General features: G+C 48.2%; 1 non-coding gene across 1 annotated transcript; it reads left to right on the top strand.

The window, feature by feature from the left end:
- Positions 1 to 245: 245 nt before the first annotated feature.
- On the top strand, positions 246 to 317 carry TRNAA-UGC (transfer RNA alanine (anticodon UGC)). The gene has a single exon. It is a non-coding gene; the product is annotated as a tRNA-Ala (tRNA).
- The last annotated feature ends 18,639 nt before the right edge of the window (positions 318 to 18,956 follow it).

Below are 18,956 nucleotides of genomic sequence, written 5' to 3'. Positions count from 1 at the left end.
CAGAAAATCTTGTTCTCATGCTGAATTACGAGTCAAAGAAGTGCGTTCGTTTAGGTGCACCGCGCTACACTTTTTGTACACTAGCGAAAAAAAATGGTGTCATGCTATACCGATCACAATAGTTTAGCAAGTGTAGGTAGAAAAAAATGGCTCTGCTGCTGCTTTCCTTTCATATACTAATCATTTTTGTTCATTCGTACTGAACACCGACAAAAACTGACTCACTAGAGCCGTGAAATCTCGTCGGGGGTGTAGCTCAGAGGTAGAGCGCTCGCTTTGCATGCGAGAAGTCCCGGGTTCGAACCCCGGCTCCTCCACTTTTTGGTTTCTGTTCTGTTTCCCATTTAAATGTCTAATGCTCTCTAGAACATAACGTACAGACCTGCAGCTTCTGTGGTGCTTTTTTTGGCATCCGCCGTTCATACAGCTTCGCGCAACGCTTCAGATTACCTCTTCACCTTACCAGCTATACCGCCGTTCTGAATTTTTTTTAATGACTAATAATCATGACGAAAACCACAATATGCTGTTGAGCAAGAAGTCGCTAGTTATTACACTGTATATGCGTCGGAAATTCTGTGAAGGCGGATTTGAGGACGCACGGCTTCCTGACCTTTGAAAGCAGGCTAGAGAGGCTCCAGCTGTTGAAATTATTCCTTCAACGTGGACCAAAAATATGCATTTTAGGTAAAGAAAAATTGACGCCAAAAATTGAACCTTTCTACCAAATCGCAGGACATGGTGCTATGTGCATGCCACGTGAGAGTACCGTAATTGTTAAGGGATGAATAGAATGCTGCTGGTTTTTGTTTGCCCTTTAAACTGCTTTGGAATAAAAGTGCTTGAAAACCATTCGTGCAATGTAAGCCCGATATTCTTCCTTCCTGTCCTGAAGACGCGTTCACTGCTTTCCCACGCGAACAACATTTTTCCAGTTCTTCCTTTTCATCTCATCTACTCCTTATTTTGTTAGTTTAGGGGTGTTTCTTTTCTGAGAGAGTAATAGAAATATTTTTATGCAAATGAAAAAAAAATAAAGATTATAAATGCTATTAGGTTGGCCGATGGAATCAAGTGCAGGAGTGACCGATGATGCATTAACTGCGTCCAAGCATGATAAGATGCCGAACTGTCCGATAAAATTCCCGTTGCGGCCGGACGCCAGTATCTAGTCGTTTTCAAAGTTCGGGGACCCGCAGTAGATGGGGAATTTCGACCTCTAATGCCTGGAAGCGGCATATCAAAAAAGCCTAAGATGGAGAAAAGGCTTCGGCAGTGGAGCCATTACCGCGTGACGCCCTGCGCGAGTGGTATCACGACCCGGATTCTACGAAACGCTGCCTCGTCTATTGACGGCGGGAGAGGTTTACCGCCGACTTATGGCCCAAAGCAAGTGTGCGGCGCAGGGAGTGCTCCTTCCTTGTCAAATAGAGGGCGGCGGAATCTAGACTGAAGTGGTGGTGGTGGTGGTGGTGGTGGGGTAACACGTTTATTATAACAGCCTTTATATTGTGCGTTCAACAGATCCTAGGCCAAGGTGACGAGAGCACGTTGCAGGTACACGTCCCGGGAGGCCAGCCAGGTGGGCCACTGTGGGGTTGGGAGAACAGATAGGCGGGGGACTGGAAGGCCGGGTAGCACCGTGTAAGGCAGTTCTATATATATGCATATGTGTGTGAGCCGTTTGAGCACGGAAGTGTGGATCTGTACGTTTAAAAACAAAATTTTGGTGGTGTACCAAGGTGTTTGAATTGTATTCGGCGACGAATGCGAGCTTCATGGATGTGAGGTGACTGGCAAGTTGAGGTGGTGTCGACGAGTAGATGGCAAGGTTGGTCGCAAAATTTGGGCGGCATTGTGAACACTGGAGGCCACAGAGAGATTAGGGTGCTCGGCTACTAATCCAGAGTTCCCGGGTTTGAATCCGACCGCGGCGGCCACGTTTCGATGGAGGCGAAACGCAAAGGCCCCCGTGTGCTGCGCGATGTCCGTGCACGTTAAAGATCCCCACGTGGTCGACATTATTGCGGAGCCTTCCACTACAGCACCTCGCTATTCCTTTCCTCTTTCAGTCCGTCCTTTATCCCTTCCCTTATAGCGCGGGGTCCGCCGCGGTGGCTTAGTGGTTATGGCGCTCGGCTGCCGGCCACAATGTCGCGGGTTCAATCCCGGCCGCGTTGGTCGAATTTCGATGCAGGCGAAATTCTAGAGGCCCGTGTACTGTGCGATGTCAGTGCACGTAAAAGAACCCCAGGTGGTCGAAATTTCCGGAGCCCTTCACTACGGCGTCCCTCATAGCCTGAGTTGCTTTGGGACGTTAAACCCCCTTAAACCAAACCAAACCTTATAGCGAGGTTCAGGTGTCTGCCGATATGTGAGAGAGATACTGCGCCATTTCCTTTCTCCCGAAAGCAATTATTATTATTATTAGTTTTCAAGTTAAAAGCTTCACTAGGCCACATTTTCGAGCCGTCAGCGGGGACACAGTGGATGTGATGACAGGTGACCAGCGTGTGGGATAAACGAGACGCCTCAGTGATTCAAGTTTGACCTTGAATGTAGCTAGAGGTCACGGTGGCCGCAAGATTCACTTTGAATGTAGGTAGAGGTCAAGCCGTCAGAGGAGCCGGAGGTTTGACCTTGAATATAGCTAGAGGACACTGTAGCCGCAAGCGTCACCTTGAGTGTAGGTAGAGGTGAAACCATGAGCATAACTGGTGGTAGTCAGGCTCGACACATGACGTCAGCTATAGCAGCGACACCAGCGGCAGGAGGTTGGGCAGGAGAGAACCATGCTCAGAAACGGGCCGCAAACCAACGAAGGCGCGTGGCTTCACTATTACGATGACTATTAGGATGAAGTTCACGCAAGTCTATTTCTAGCAACAATCAACCCAACAAACACAAAATCTCCTCAAAATCTCCCAGAAATATCCCATCCGGACCTTTGGAATGTCCCCAGGAGGTTCTCATTTTTCCCGAAGCACGAAACAAAGAAGAGGGATGCGCAGCACGATGGAAAGAAGAGAGAGGCGGGAATCAACGCTGACAAACAACCAAATTTAAAATCCACGTTCTATCGAATATATACATCTCGCGCATTCATGCTCTCTGCACTGTTTCGCTAATTCACTGCTGATGGCGCCCTTTAGGGATCTTTTCTGCTCTCAAAGCCGTTTATTCAAACAGCGCCCTGTTTGACCAATGTAGGTGCGTCCGCATGACAGAGGTACTTTATAAACCCCCTTTTCACACATTTCACATGTTTGTTCCGGTGCGTTTTTCTTGCATTGATCTTTTTCTTTGCTCGCTGTTGACTTTGGCGCAATGGCTCCTTAACTTGTTGGGAGCTGACATGAACACTTTTACACCAGCTCTTGCTCTTACCCTTTTGAGACTGCGGGAAATGCTATTAATGCAAGGAATGACCGCGTACGGCTTCCTTTATTCTGATGTGGTTGTGACATAATTTCTGGCTCTAGGTTCTTGCAGACTCCCTTCTGCGACACTGGATAGCAGTCTCGTCGCGTATCCTGCTGCTTTTAGCCCACGGTTTTGGGTGTCAAAACTGCCTTGAACCTCATGATGACAGCATCTCGTCAATGCGGCTCTCATTGCTGTTTTTTTCTACCCCCGCTTGATGATCTTGGAGTGCGCAGATGCCTAAGGGAGCAGTCGCTTCTAGCTTCGTGGTCCTTTCCGCCAGCATACGTGAGCGCCTAGAAAGGCTAGCGTCAAGTCAAGAAATCGCATAACGTTGTTTTCTGAGATTTCACTTGTTATTTCTATTCCTAGTTCTTATAGTCCATAGCAAAAGTAGCAATGAGAGCCGCATTGACGAGATCCTGCCATCATGAAGCTCGAGGAAGTTTTGACGCCCAGAACAGTCGGCTGAACGCAGCAGTTTACCCGACGAGACTGCTATCCAGTGTCGCAGAAGGGATTCTGCAAGCACTTAGAGGCAGAAAATATGTCTCAACCACATCAGAAGAAGGGAAGCCGTACGCGGTCATTCCTTACATTAATGACATTTCCAACAGTCTCAAAAAGGTAGGCGAAAGAGCTGGTGTAAAAGTGCTCATGTCAGCACCCAACAAATTAAGAAGCCTGTGCGCCAAAGTCAACAGCGAGCAAAGAAAAATCCATGCAAGAAAAAGTACCGGAAAAGAACATGTGAAATGTGTGAAAAGCGGGGTTTAGGAATTACCTCTGTGATGCGGATGCACCTACATTGGTCAAACAGGGCACTGTTTGAATGAATGACTTCGAGAGCACAAAATATCCCTAAAGGGCGCCATGAGCAGTGAATTAGCAAAACATTGCAGAGAGCATGAATGCGCTCCGCAGCTTATCAACACAATGGTCATCACGTCGTATTTTAATCGACGGACCAGGGAGATTGTAGAAGCCTTCAACATTGGGCAAAAGAGCGACGTATATGCATCAGCATACTTTCGATAGCGTTTCGTGACAGCGAAATCGATTATTTGCATGCGTTATCCAAATCTTTTACCACGTGTACATCTTATGCGTTTGTCATGCTTCTGTCCTCTCCTTATTGCCGAGCGATATGTATATATTCGATCGAACGTGGATTAAAAATCTGGTTGTTAGTCAGCGTTGATTCCCGCCTCTCTCTTCTTTGTTTCGTGCTGCACTGCTCCCGCCACAAGAACATGAAATGTGCTAGAATTTTACACACAAATTAAATATTTATTCAAAATGTCGCCCGATCCCGCCCATATAACAGGAAATAGGAGCGCAATACAGATGTAATTTCAGTTTATTAGATGTGCTCTTTGCATTTAAATGAATACAAACAGGAGACGCATATGTATGCACCATTTAACACACAATGTACGGAGGACTACGCCACCAGCAAATAATAATGGCCGAAATTTTCTATAGCTCTGAGAAATCTGAAAAAATGGAGCAATAAAAACATAATACAGGCTGAAAGTTGATGCACCTTCAACAAACATTCTAAAGGGTACAAAAGCATATATGCACACGCAAAAGCAAACGCATGTAAAGAGCAACCTCAGTGCCAAAAGAAAAGACGATATGGGCGTACGATACAGATACGCGGTTTCAGGTTACGGATATTCTGCAGGGTGAAACCTCCCTCTCGCTCGAGCCTCGGAGTAATCTTGAGCGTGTTATGAAAACACGAAAAAAATTAATTCTACGAGGCGAAAATAAAAAAAACGAGCATAAACCTCATACCTTGACGACGTTCCCAACAGAAACCCGGGGATGAAATAAAATGCTGCAACTGTATATATGAGTTCAACGCAGCCTTTTGTCCTGCGCCTTCTCACGGCGCAGCGAACGCTCAAACATACGCGTTATATCCTCGTTACACCCCCGTTTTATTTTTTTGTGCCTAAGTGTGGAGATAAGACGGCTTGGAGTCGGATGGAAAGGAGGGACGTCTTGAGGTAGGAGCCCTGGCTCGCCGCACCCCAGGTACAGCAGACAACGCGTGCGGCACAATACAGTTGTGGCGCAGCCCAAATGGCCTGGCAGGCACAGACTGTGTGAGAGTTGCATGTTTTCCGCATAGCGGGCAATTGTCGCGGTAGCAGCTAGTGTAAAGACGGTGGTAACGTGTTGGGTTAGGGTAGGTGGCGGTTTCAAGTTGTTAAGGGAAATGGGAACCTCGCGGTGGAGGCGAGGATGAGCAAGGGGGTATCGGCATTGGGAGCGAAAAGTTATGCTCTATAGTCTCGGAGGATACCGGGGGTATGGGGTCGAAACGGAGTTCCGGGTCATTGGAGGTGGCCGAAGGCAAGTCAGCCCGGTAGGAGCGCGCCAGAGATTCGCCTGTTGATTTCCCTCAAAAGCCATGTTACCTGGGGTCCAGACCAGATTGTGAGGCGAATCTCGAGGAAAGAGGTGACGGAGGAGTCGCACAGCAGTGCGATGTGCGGCGAGTCAGACAGCAGAAGAGGAGTCGGTAAAGACGTAGTCACAAGGAGCGGAGCTACGGAGGGTCATGGCGAGGGCTACTGCGAGTTCTTCGGCCATTTGAGATTTCAAAGAGCGAATGAAGGCAGCCGTGAGAAGGCAACCGTGGCGATCGACTACGACCGAGGGAAAGGCGTGAAGGGCGGGGTTTGCGGCAGCGTCTATGTATTTGACCTTGTAAAAGGAGGCGTTACGGTGTTGCTGATAGTAAGCACGGGCCGTGCGGCGACCAGAATTAAGGACCGGGATGGAAGCGACGACCAGCGAAGAGAGCAAGGAGCGAGGCAAGGGTTTAGGAAGCGAAAGAACTGGGTGGAGGATTGAATGCCGAGGTGAGCGAGTTGTCGCCTAGAAGTGGAGACAGAGGCGGTAGTGTTGTGCGGCTGTGTCAGCTTCAGTGATTCAGTGAGCACAGTTGTGAAGGCCGAGGCCTAGGAAAGAATGGCTGAACGTTTGCCGACGCTCCCAAAGATCGCCCTTAGGTGCGCTGTAGACCACGTGCTCGAAATGAATTGTTTGTTGCATTTTCTTCTTCTCGGTGAATTTAGATTAAAGAATGGCACGGAAAGTCAGAAACTGCGATCGCTTTAACCCGCCGTGGTGGCTCAGTGGTTAGGGCGCTCGGCTACTGAGCCGGAGATCCTGGATTCGAACCCGACCGCGGCGGCTGCGTCTTTATGGAGGCACAACGCTAAGGCGCCCGTGTGCAGTGCGATGTCAGTGCACGTTAAAGATACCCAGGCGGTCGAAATTATTCCGGAGCACTCCACTACGTCACCTCTTTCTTCCTTTCTTTCACTCCCTCCTTTATCCCGTCCCTTACCGGAGCGGTTCAGGTGTCCGCCGATATGTGACAGATACAGCGCCATTTCCTTTCCCCAGAAAACCAATTTTCTTTTTCATTCTCGCCCCAGTGTAAGCTATGTGGTCAAAATAGGGCCGACTTAGCTCATATACTGCATGAATGTCAACGGGATACACCGCCGATGGACCTGCAGTTCTGAAACCGCGAAGAGTGGGAGGTTGCGGTGCACAGCTCCGACCCGAAGACCCAATTCCGGGCCGTGAGCCCAGCTTTGGAAGTCGCCGAGCGCCAAGGGCTCCTGGCCACATCACGCGACCAGCAGTGACGCAGGGAAAGAAGAAAAGCGCAACGGAGACCCCACTCGATCTACGAAAGAGCACCTTTGAATGACTTTAGACGAAAGTAAAGTTTTTACTACCACCATAATTTTCATTTTCATCGCTTTCATCGCTATAAAGGATATATTAATTCAAAATTCTTTTTTGTGGAAAGAAAATGGCGCAGTTATTGCCTCACATATGTCGGTGGACACCGGAACCGCGTCGTAAAGTAAGAAAGGAAGGTAGGAGTGAAAGGATAGAGAACGAGGTGCCGTAGTGGAGGGCTCGGGAATAATTTCTACTGCTTGGGTATCTTTAACGTGCACTAACATCGCACAGCACACGGGTGCCTTTGCGTTTGGCCTCCATCGAAACGCGGCCAACGCGGTCGGGTTCGAAAGCGGGAACTCCTGCAAGAGGTATGGTCAGAGCTGTTCTTTCGAACGGTGCATTTTGCCCAATTCGGTTTGAAATTTAAAGCTCCCAAAATGAATGGGAATGACATACGCGCTGGATAATAATAATAATAATAATAATAATAATAATAATAATAATAATAATAATAATAATAATAATAATTGGTTTTTGGGGAAAGGAAATGGCGCAGTATCTGTCTCATATATCGTTGGACACCTGAACCACGCCGTAAGAGAAGGGATAAAGGAGGGAGTGAAAGAAGAAAGAAAGAATAGGTACCGTAGTGGAGGGCTCCGGAATAATTTCGACCACCTGGGGATCTTTAACGTGCACTGACATCGCACAGCGCACGGGCGCCTTAGCGTTTTTCCTCCATAAAAACGCAGCCGCCGCGGTCGGGTTCGAACCCGGGAACTCCGGATCAGTAGTCGAGCGCCCTAACCACTGAGCCACCCCACCGCAGGCGGGGCCGCGCTGGATGCGGACATTTAGCTTTTATTACAGAAAGCCATGCGCTACACGTTTTAAATTAACCTATGCCGATGTAATGATTCTATCTCAAAGACACGTTTGCTTGTGCGATGGGTATAGTACGTTCCAGTTAGCAGTTGCCCGCTCCTTGCCCTTTTATTTTTTAATGCAGGGAAGTTTGACGATTGCTTCGAAGTGACTGTGAAATGATCGTGCTTTCTGGTTTATGGGGGTTTAACGCCCTAAACCGAGTCGGGCTATGAGAGACGCCGTAGTGAAGGGCTCCGGAAATTTCGACCACCTGGGGTTCTTTAACGTGCACTGACATCGCACAGTAAATGGGCCTCTAGAATTTCGCCTCCATTGAAATTCTACCACCGCGGCCAGGATCGAACCTGCGTCTTTCGGGCCAGCACCCGAGCGCCATAACAACTCAACCACCGCGGCGGATTTGAAATTATTCTACTGGCGGTAGTCTCTTAATATTTGTGCGTAGATTGTCGAATACAATGCACTAGCTGCGCAATAATTCACGACTCTGTTTAGCGCGCTATCCTACGACGAGGGGGTAGTGCGATGAATGTGCAGGGGTTTGTCACGTCGTAGGAGAACTTATCGATGCGTTGAACAGCGGCAGGTAAGCCCCATAAATATCTCGCACTGTTAAAAAAAGGGTCCTCGAGAACTGCCACTTTGTTAATGGCTATTCATTAATAAAAAAATGGACGGTAAAGATGTTGCTAGCCACGGCATCTGCCACGGCAAGCAACATCTTTCCTCCCATCGTTAATTTATTAACTGCCGCTTTAAAAACTCACTCTGTGGAACGCCAACACACCTCACACGTGTTATCGTAGCATGATTCCTTTAAACATTGTGGGTGGCATTGAAACAATCCTCTTAGCTTGGATGGCCTCGGTTACCTTGATAGAATACAGCGTCGTTCATGTGGAGGTATTACTGGGGAAAAAGCGGACGATACAGTGATAGCAACGTGGAAAATGGAGAGGGCGAAAAGGAAGTCAATACAAAAGCACGACTTCGATTCAACATAAATTATATTCAATCACAAATAAAATCGCACAAATTCCTGCAGTCACCTTTTTTTCTGCGATTATACAGCTACCATATTGGCGCTTTATATTTCTCGAAATTTGCCGAATACAGCGGGCCATCGCATAGTGCTAGGGCATCCCCACTTTCAGCAACACCTACGGATGCTGCGCTGTATAGGGCACGAAAAAATGTGACACAATCCATCACACAGTTGGCAGTTGCACGAGCTTCACTGGTGACAGTAACGAGCAGCATGTCAAGACGAAAGCTTGTTTCCAGTTGGCACAGCCGGCGTTTCTCCGTTTGCAGTGCATCCACAACGGGCATAAAGTCATGGACATCCTGTTCTTTGCATTTTTTTTAAACAAGACTTTGAAGTTCTTCCCCCCTTCCCAGAGATTGTAAACAGTACTCCTTGTTATGTCAGCACTTGAACGAAGGCGCAGCTGTATCGGGGCAGTCCTGTTTGCCGCCTCTCTTCCAGTTCATCAAGACAGCGTACTTGATTGCATTGGGCTGGCTCCGGAAGCTCCTGGGCCGGCTCCGGAAGTTCCTGCGTGTTTCAAAAGTGAAGAAAAAAGGACAAACGAATTCAGTATTTATGCAGCAATATATCTACATTTTAAGCTCTCTTTACCAGCAGGATTTTGTCCTTGAACAGCACGAAAAAATGGCTATTTCCAGCCGGACTATTAGTAATGGCTATTAGTACCCCATCTGTGTATCTGATGAAGAAGGAATTGAAGTTCTTAAAACGCACTTGAGTTTTCGTAGCAATTTTTATCTTCTGTTGCTCTTTCTCTTTTCTTCTTTTTTTGCTCTTTTTCCACACGTTATCCGTGTTTTTTACCTTGATTTAAGTCATGCGCATACGTGTTGTTGCTCTGGGATGGGGCGTGGTATACCGTCTCATTCTATTCTGTTTTAGGTGTAGCAACCGTCCTGTCTTCGCCCTTCTTCGTCCCGTCCATATGCTAATTTTTTGTTTATAACATTTCCTACCGGGTGACCATCAGTACCACCTTCAGACCGAAGGGAGTTGGTATCAATGCATGCTAAAGAAAAGACTGCAAAACCGTGTCCGCCTCAGGTAATCATTGCAGCAGGTACGGCCAGTACCCTCCGTCGTTTGGCATGCAGCTCTTAAAAGCATATCCAAAAAACACTTCTTTATGTAATAATTCGGTTTTAGAAACTGCGACAAAACAACAGCGTTGCTAAAATTGGGCCCTAACGCAGCTAAGCAGAAGGAAGGAAGTAAGGATTTATATAATACCAGCCGCTATGGCTCACTGTTTAGGACGATCGGCTAGAGCACGCTGGTTCGAACCCGGCCGCGATGACCGCGTTTTGATGGAGGCGAAATGCCAAAGGCGCCCTCGTGCTGTGCGATGTCAGTGCACGTTGAAGATCCCCAAGTGGCCGAAATTATTGCGGAACCCTCCACTACGGCACCTCTTTCTTCCTTTCTTTTTTCACTCCTTCCTTATCCTTTCCATTGCGGCATGGTTCTGGTGTTCATCAAGATATGTGAGAGTTACTGCGTAGTTTACTTTCCTAAAAAAATCAAATACCAACCAAATACTCCACAGCTTTCGCTCTCTAACCAGGTTCAACTGTAGTTAAACCGCAGATGTTGTTGTTGTTGTTGTTGTTAGCCTATCAAAAGATGGCACATACCCACACTGGGGATCGGACAAGAATCGGGTGGCTATTCACCTGTACGGTGTTAAAGAAAAAGAAAAGCACGCGGGAACGCAACGCCGGTGGATCCTTCTTCATGAACAGAAAAGGGATACGAGTTTTGATTTCAAAACAATAATAATAAAAATAAACAGAGGGATTAAATAAGCATGATTAAGTTAAAATATATTAATTGATAGAAAAGAAAATTTTGGAACACTTAGCAAGGCAGTCGGTGAGATTCAATCAGAAAATTTAAAACAGTGGTGCAAACAGATCTGTGGCTGAACCCAAATATGGTGGCGCCAAATGAAAGCAAGAGCGGGCTCCTCAAACTGCTCATAGTCCGCCGATTTAAAAACTGTTGTGTCTTGCGTGCTTAAAAACGCACGTCACCAAAACCTAGATGCTGTAATATAGGCTGTAGCCGGGATGATAGGCCAAAGGGGGCCGCTTAGGGAAGCCTTTGCGAGATTGTCAACAATCTCATTTACTGTCAGACTGCTGTGACCGGAAACCCATACTAAATGAACAAGGCTCAAATGCGGAGGAAGCAAGGATAAAAAAGTCTTTAAAATGGGACCGTCTACATACGTGACGAGTGACGAACACAAAGTTAAAGAATCGGTAATTACTGCCACTGCGGTAATAGAGGGGTCTAGCTTGCGTAGAGCAAGTACGACTGCCAGAAACTCTGCTTGAAAAATAGGGGCGAAATCTGGAAGGCACATTGAAAAGGACCAGTCTAAATGCGAAAAGAATATTCCCACAGTTGCTTTTTCGTTGCACTGCTATGCGTCGGATGCTATTGCTATATCTGTAGGTAGGGTCCTTATATGATCTTCTAGTAGACCAATTAGAATACTAGGTGACAAAAGTTTTGCATTTTGGGGGAAATTGTCGTCGAAAACAATGTGGACAGCGGGCCCACTGCATAGCGCAGGAAGGATGTAATAAATTTTCACATCTAAAGGCTCAAGTAATCTTTGCACAAACACTACATGTGGGGTATGGAAACGAGACCAGACGGCACCAAAAAAGGAGGTCTGCTGGCAAAATAAAATGCTTTGTGAACGGTGGAAATGAGGTTCATAGATTCTGAAGTACGTCTGCACAGTTAAAAATTGAAGTTGTGATAAGAGAGGGGGAATGCGGGCTTCAAGGTACAGCACATTGGTAGCCACAAATTTAGAAGGCCGAGGCACATCCGAAATTCTTCCCTCTCCAAGAGGACGAGAGGACGAAGTCTGTATGTAGCCGAGCCTGAAAACAACACAGATCGGAATTCTAAAATTGGCCTGATATGCATTATGTAGATCATTAATCGCGCACCTCTGCTCATGCCGTACCGGTGTCTACATAATCTACGTACCATGCCCACGGCACAAGTTCCTTTCACCGCGAAATGGTCAATGTGAGGTCGCCAGGTGAGTGTTGTAATAAATGACCCCTAAGTATTTTAGAGATTGAACCCGCGGTATTGGTTGTAAGTGGCAAGTGAGAGCGCCCACTACAGGATTGTGTACAGCGAAAACAAGGAGGGCGCTCAGCTACTGATCCGGAGTTCCAGGGTACGAACTCGACCGCGGCGGCCGCGTACTCCTGGCGAACGGGAACCCTCCCTTCGCAGTGGACTCATGCCCGCATCACTTTCATCCCCAAGCCAGGAAAGCCTCTTGAGATAAGGGATCTCCGTCCCATTTCCCTTACGTCTTGCATCGGCAAGCTCTTTGAGCACGTCATCTTTGGTCGCCTCCAGGAACACATGGACGACAACCTCCTCTTCCCCCCAACGATGGTTGGTTTCCGTCCCCACCTCTCCACCCAAGATATCATGCTTCAGCTCTCAGAAGACGTCCTCCACTCCCGAAACACGAGGCGCACGCGCGCGGTCCTGGCCCTGGATCTAAAACAGGCATTCGACAATGTACATCATTCGGCCATCTTGGATGCCCTGTCGTCCCTACACGTCGGCCCTCGTACCCATCAGTACATCTCAACCTTCCTCCGCCACCGCACAGCTGAAATCACTTTTGGCTCACTCTCCTCCCCTGTTTTCACCCTCGGTAGCCGAGGTACCCCTTAGGGATCGGTGCTCTCCCCGCTTCTATTTAATATAACTCTCGTCCCCATGCAAAGGCTCTTTCAGCCATTCCCGTCCTCTCGCACTCTTTATATGCCGACGACATCACACTGTGGACCTCCACGGGTAATGTCGGCACCATTGAAGAGACACTACAAGCGGGAGCAGATGTGGTGACCTCCTATGCCCATCAGGTCGGCCTTGCATGCTCTCCTACAAAATCGGAACTTCTGGTACTTCGCCCCCCTCGGGGAACACTGGACAAAACTCCTCCACCTGGCATCGATGTCACCTTTGATGCCACCCCCATAGCAGAGGTAGACAAAGTTCGCATCCTGGGGATGGTTCTACAGAACAATGGCAAGAACACTGCCACAATCACCAAGCTCACTGCTGCCGTTCAACAAACCGCTCGCATCATCAGACGAATCGCTAACAAACACCGAGGCATGCGGGAACACGACCTCCACCGCCTGATCCAGGCTTTTGTCCTTAGCCGGGTAGTATACTTCCTGCCCTTTCTCTTCCTCTTCCGAGTAGAGGAGAACAAAATCTACTGCCTCATCTGTCAGGCGTACAAGACGGCCCTCAACCTTTTTCAGTACACGTCGAATGAACGCCTTCTTAAGATGGGCGTACACAACACCCTCGCCGAGCTCACCGAGGCCCATCGATCTGCACAACTTGATCAGCTCTCCCCCACCCTAGCCGGCCGTCACATTCTTGACGCCATTGGCCTACACCCCCCTAGCTATTATACCCACACCTTCTCCCTCCCACACCGCACACGGGACCTCATCACCATTCACCCCCTCCCCAAGAACATGCATCCCGAACATCACACGGCTCGTCGTGCTGCTCGGGCTGCAGCCCTACACAAACACAATGGCGCACAGCCGGAGAGCGTCTACGTCGACGCAGCCTCTTACACCTCCTCCTCCGCCTTTGCCCTGGCGGTAGTGTCCAATTCGTCACACCTATTACGGCAGGCACTGACATTGCCTCCACTCCTGCGGAAGCGGAGGAGGCAGCCGTAGCCTTAGCCATCGCTACTACATCGGCGACCCACATTTTCAGCGACTCAAAGACCGCGGTCCGTAACTTTGCGAAAGGCCGCATCTCCGAACCCGCTTTCCGGCTTCTAAGCCGGTCTCCCGACCCTACCCGACCTATTCAGGTTCTCTGGGTCCCGGCCCATGCCGGCCACCCAGGTAACGAGGCGGCTCATTCTTTAGCTCGAGGCTTCGTCAGCCGAGCAGGAGCCGCCGACGCCTGGGGAGACGCCCGAGATCGAATGGTCGCGTATCACGAGATCACTCTACACTACCGTGAGCAACGGCTAACATATCCCCCTCCGCACATGTCTCTCACTAAATTGCAGCAGGTGACGGGGCGACAGCTACAATTTCGCACCTTCCTCTCCCCTGCCCACTTAGCCCTGGTTCACCCGGGACTGTTCACGCCAGTATGTACCCTCTGCGGCGCTCCGAAAGCGGATTTTACACACATTCTTTATTCTTGCTCTGCGCTCCTTCCACCAGCCGATTGGCAACTCACAAACCTCGAGCGATGGGAGGCTGCGGTGTCCAGTTCTGACCCGGCTGCCCAACGGCAGCTAGTGGACTGGGCTTTGGAAGTCGCTGAGATGCATCACCTTCCGGCCACCACACGCATCCAAGAGCAATCCCATCACTAGGATGTAACAATAAAGGCTTGCTCTACTTTATCAAGTTTTTCACCACCTTTTGATGGAGGCGAAACGCATAGGCGCCCGTGTGCTGTGCGATGTCAGTGCACGTTAAAGATCCCCAGGTGGTCGAAATTATTCAGGAGCCCACCACTACGGCACCTCTTTCTTCCTTTGTTCTTTCAATCCCTCCTTTCCCCTTCCCTTATTTCGCGGTTCAGGTGTCCAACGATGTATGAAACAGACACTGCGCCATTTCCTTTCCCCAAACACCAATTATTATTAATATTATTTATTATTTCTGCTTGTCCCAAAATGGTTCTGCGCGGCTTGCCGCAAAGAGTTCAAAATAGAGGGTGTATTTTTTAGCTGCAGCAAATTTGCATTAAAATATGGCTCACTATACCACACTCTTTTATCTCGCAGTTAGCTTGCAATGCATGGGGATCAGCCACTCACTAAACGAGAGTTTGTACACTAAATTCGGCTAATTCACAAAGCTACTTTAACTTCTCGATCGGCGCCTCTTTTCGGCGCCTGCGAGCTCCTCACCGTCTCACCGAACAATTCATCTCCCGCGCGGCCCGATGCCGCCACCCAGCTTCCTCGCCTGAACACTGAAGCCTGCCAGGAAGTTCACAAGGGTCACTACGACACGACGCGCCGCGTTGTCTTGTTGAACCCTGGAGATGAGGTCCTGCTTTCTACCCCTCTGCGGACGCCTGGTCTTTGCGACAAATTTCAGCCTCGTTTCATTGATCCCTACTTGGTGCTCAACCAAGCTTCACCAGTTCACTACCGCGTCACTCCTGTTCATCCTCCCCCGGACCGCCGTTACCGCGGGACTCAAAATTGTCCATGTCTCCCGCCTGAAGCCTTTCATTAGGTGCTCTAGACCAGACTAATCGCGGCCAGGCTGGCCGCTTCGGACCACGCGGGTAGTTAGTGTGAGATTTTATGCGCCTTCGTCGTCGTCGCCTCTCCGGCTGGGACTTAATTCTCTTTCACCTGTAAATTCCCATCGTGATCGCTTGGCACTGTTCGCTGGGAGCACGTCTCTGGGAGCGGGTGAGAATAAACGTCTCCTGTGAAGTCTTCCATTACGCTTTTTTTTTAGGAAAGGAAATGGCGCGGTAACTGTCTCAAATCTCGGTGGATACCTCAACCGCGCGTTCAGCAGACAGAGTCTGCGGACGCATACAATTAACAGCGCAAATTTCGTCAGTGTAAATCTCTTTCGCAAGCTAGCCTTTAACTTTACAGCACATGCCGACTATGTGCAACGAGAAATTTTATGACAAATCAAACACGCTGTAGGACAATTAATACGTCACAATTTTGGCACGAATGCAGTCGGGAAAACTAGTGCCACATTGAGCTTAGCCAGTGGGACTATAGATTATATATATATATATATATATATATATATATATATATATATATATATATATATATATATATATATATATATATATATATGAGAGAGGAACGACAGATACATGATTCAAACGGCGATTCTCGGCTTGCTGTGTGCGTCCTACGGCCGCTTGATGACGTCGCCCTATTTTTCTTGCCATGGCTGAGATTTCGTGTACCATCGGCGAGTAGGCACTCCAACGCAGGCTTTCGGCTTTTCTTGTAATGGCACTAGTAATCCTTTCGGATTTAACTCAGTTGCCAGCCAGCGATTACGTTGCGTGTTCTTCCTTCCTTTCGTCTGTCCCGTCTTCTCGCGCTGTTTAGCAACGAATCAGCGCCAACTGGCCATAATCGCAACTTTAATTGACCAGTAGCTTTTCACAGTAGCAGCCTTATTTCCTAAAGCGCTTTCTATACCTGTTTTTGCCTTGGTAGATGGCACCAGCATAGTGGGGTCGTCTTTGGCACCTTCCTACCCCTGCGGTTTCCCGCGTCGAACCAGGCGCTGTGATTCCGGACGCTGTGACGGGTACAGCAAGATCCGGCCGCCCCCCGAATGCCTTCTGATCGGAGTAGGTCATAGTGGCGCAGGACACGCTAATAGTGTCTGTGCTGAGTTCGCGCATCTGGAATGGTAACATAAAAGATAGAACTCTACTCCAGGAATAGATCCTGGAAATTTGCTTTTTTGCTCTGCGTTTGGACGCAGCTATATTCAAACATCCGCAGAGGACATCACGGGCTTCCATATAAGTTTGGTGTTGTTAATTTAGATATAAACTATAGTTACCTAAGTTTCTCTGCACTAGAGATATGATTAACGAATGATGACTCATTGAAATAGAATATTTCATGATATAGAAGCGCAGATCCACACCTACATCAGCGCTGTTCCTTATCGTGAACTGCTTGCCACATACTTTTCAGGCCCATGCATGCTGTATTTATTGAGGTCAAAATACTCTTTTCACTTCATTTATTTCCGCTGCAAAGAGCAGTGGGCCTCGTTATCAATATTTGATAAGGATTTTTCATCAACTTCGGTATTATACCTTTACCTAGGGCCCATGGACACTGCATGACTACAGCGCAACGAACGGGACTTAGAAGAAGGACACAGGCAGGGGCACAACACAGCGCTGTGTTGTGCCCCTGCCTGTGTCCTTCTTCTAAGTCCCGTTCGTTGCGCTGTAGTCATCGAATATCGAAACCAACTCGCCCAACAACTGACCTTAACATGGACACTGCCCTCCTTCATTTTTAAAAGCAAATTTTAAAGGGAGCAAAACGGTCGGTCGCCTTAAGGCCGGCGACAGTAGTAGTGGGTATTTTGATTGATATAGTCCATTGCTTTAATTATTCGCAACTAGAGTTCAAATTATTGAGAATGTGCTGAACGCAGACGACGATTGACGTGTCATGCTCCAAAGGGCTTGCTTTCAATTCGTATTGCGAATGATTATCTGAACGTTGACGCGTCCCAGTGCGCGAGAATAGAGAATAGCGTTCAGCTGTAAGCGCAGGTCAAGTATCATATAATAAAGTTATATTCATGTTGAGCGTCAAGTACAAAAGCCAACCTCGTACTATATGAGGGCGATTGTGGTGAATAGGTTTGGATTCTGCCTTTCTGACACGCATGAAATTATCGGCACAGAATGTGAGGCAACCTGCGACATATCTCCCTGGAACAAGGGCAAGCAAGAAAAATCAGACTCTTGTCGCCCTCCCATAATTTGAAGTAACGGCAGTAATAGCTCTCTATACTCCATAGCCACACTCGAGGTCCGATTGTGTGCTCAAGTAGCCCCATTACCTGGCCAAGCTGGATCATATAGACACATTTAACACAGTACTGTGAATGCCAGCGTTCCGGCCCACACGTCTAGTCATGGTCAGAAATTTTTTTTATCACTGTATCCTGCATCGAGCGCTTATTTTTCTCGGAAAGTAGTTTATAGGACTCTGCTCGGTCGTACTGTATTTTTTGACAGCGATCCCGTCTCTAGGGTCAAAATATCTCTGCCATATATAGTTACAGCTTATAAATTTAACCCTACCTCCAACGCAAACGACCGCAACTCAAGTTCTTTCGAAAAATTGATGTGTATAGCTTACGGTTCGGACACGAAGCATGCTCGTAATGCCCACATAACGGCCTCTTCTTGAAATGCGAATGGATACCTGCACCATAATGAGCCTTTGAAGCTAAGCATCCTATAGATGACGTCTATTGTACATACCTGCTCTACAAGAGACGGCTCCGGCAACTCTATCACCTTTGATGATGTCGCGGCCGTGATGACTTTGCATCGACCTGGAACTCGTGCTGCGGAGGCTGTCCCATCTCGCTCAGATGTGTCCTCACAAGGAAATTCAGGCGCTTGAAGCCCAGGTTCCGCGATGGACGTGAGCAGCACAGTGCGCCGCCCCCCACAACATCCGGGCCCCTGGAACTTGTCGTGGCTGTGGTGCGAGGTGTGGCAGCCTCAATGTCGTTATTCACGGCGACTCTTCCCAATTCGGCCTTGCCTCCATTGCGCCGCTGCATCGCGTTCTGTCTTGTGGACGCACCCAGTTCTTCTTGCGGGATGTGTTATTGTTGTTGTTAGCCTATCAAAAGATGGCACATACCCACACTGGGGGATCGGCCAAGAATCGGGTGGCTATTCACCTGAACGCAGTTTACAAAAAGGAAAAGCACGTGGGAGTGCAACACCGGTGAATTTTTCGTCATGAACAGAAAAGGGATGAGTGTTTTGATTTTAAAATTTTAAGAATAATAATAAAGAGAGTGATTAAATAATAATGATTTAGTCAAAATGTAATAATTGATAGAAAAGAAAAGGTTGGAACACTTAGCAAGGCAGTCGGTGAGATTCTATCAGGAAATTTTGAACAGCGGTGCAAACAGATCTGTGGCTGAACCCAAATGTGGTGGCGCCAAATGATAGCAAGAGCGGGCTGCTCAAACTAAGGCCAAGATGCTGCAAGGGCTCCTCCAGCAACCTTTTTCTCAGTGAGTTGAATCGGCGACAATACAGC

The sequence above is a fragment of the Amblyomma americanum genome, chromosome 2 (genome assembly GCF_052857255.1).
Source record: "Amblyomma americanum isolate KBUSLIRL-KWMA chromosome 2, ASM5285725v1, whole genome shotgun sequence".
Taxonomy (NCBI): domain Eukaryota; kingdom Metazoa; phylum Arthropoda; class Arachnida; order Ixodida; family Ixodidae; genus Amblyomma; species Amblyomma americanum.
Note: the sequence above shows the minus strand (reverse complement) of the source record. Positions and strands in the feature narration are given on the sequence as shown.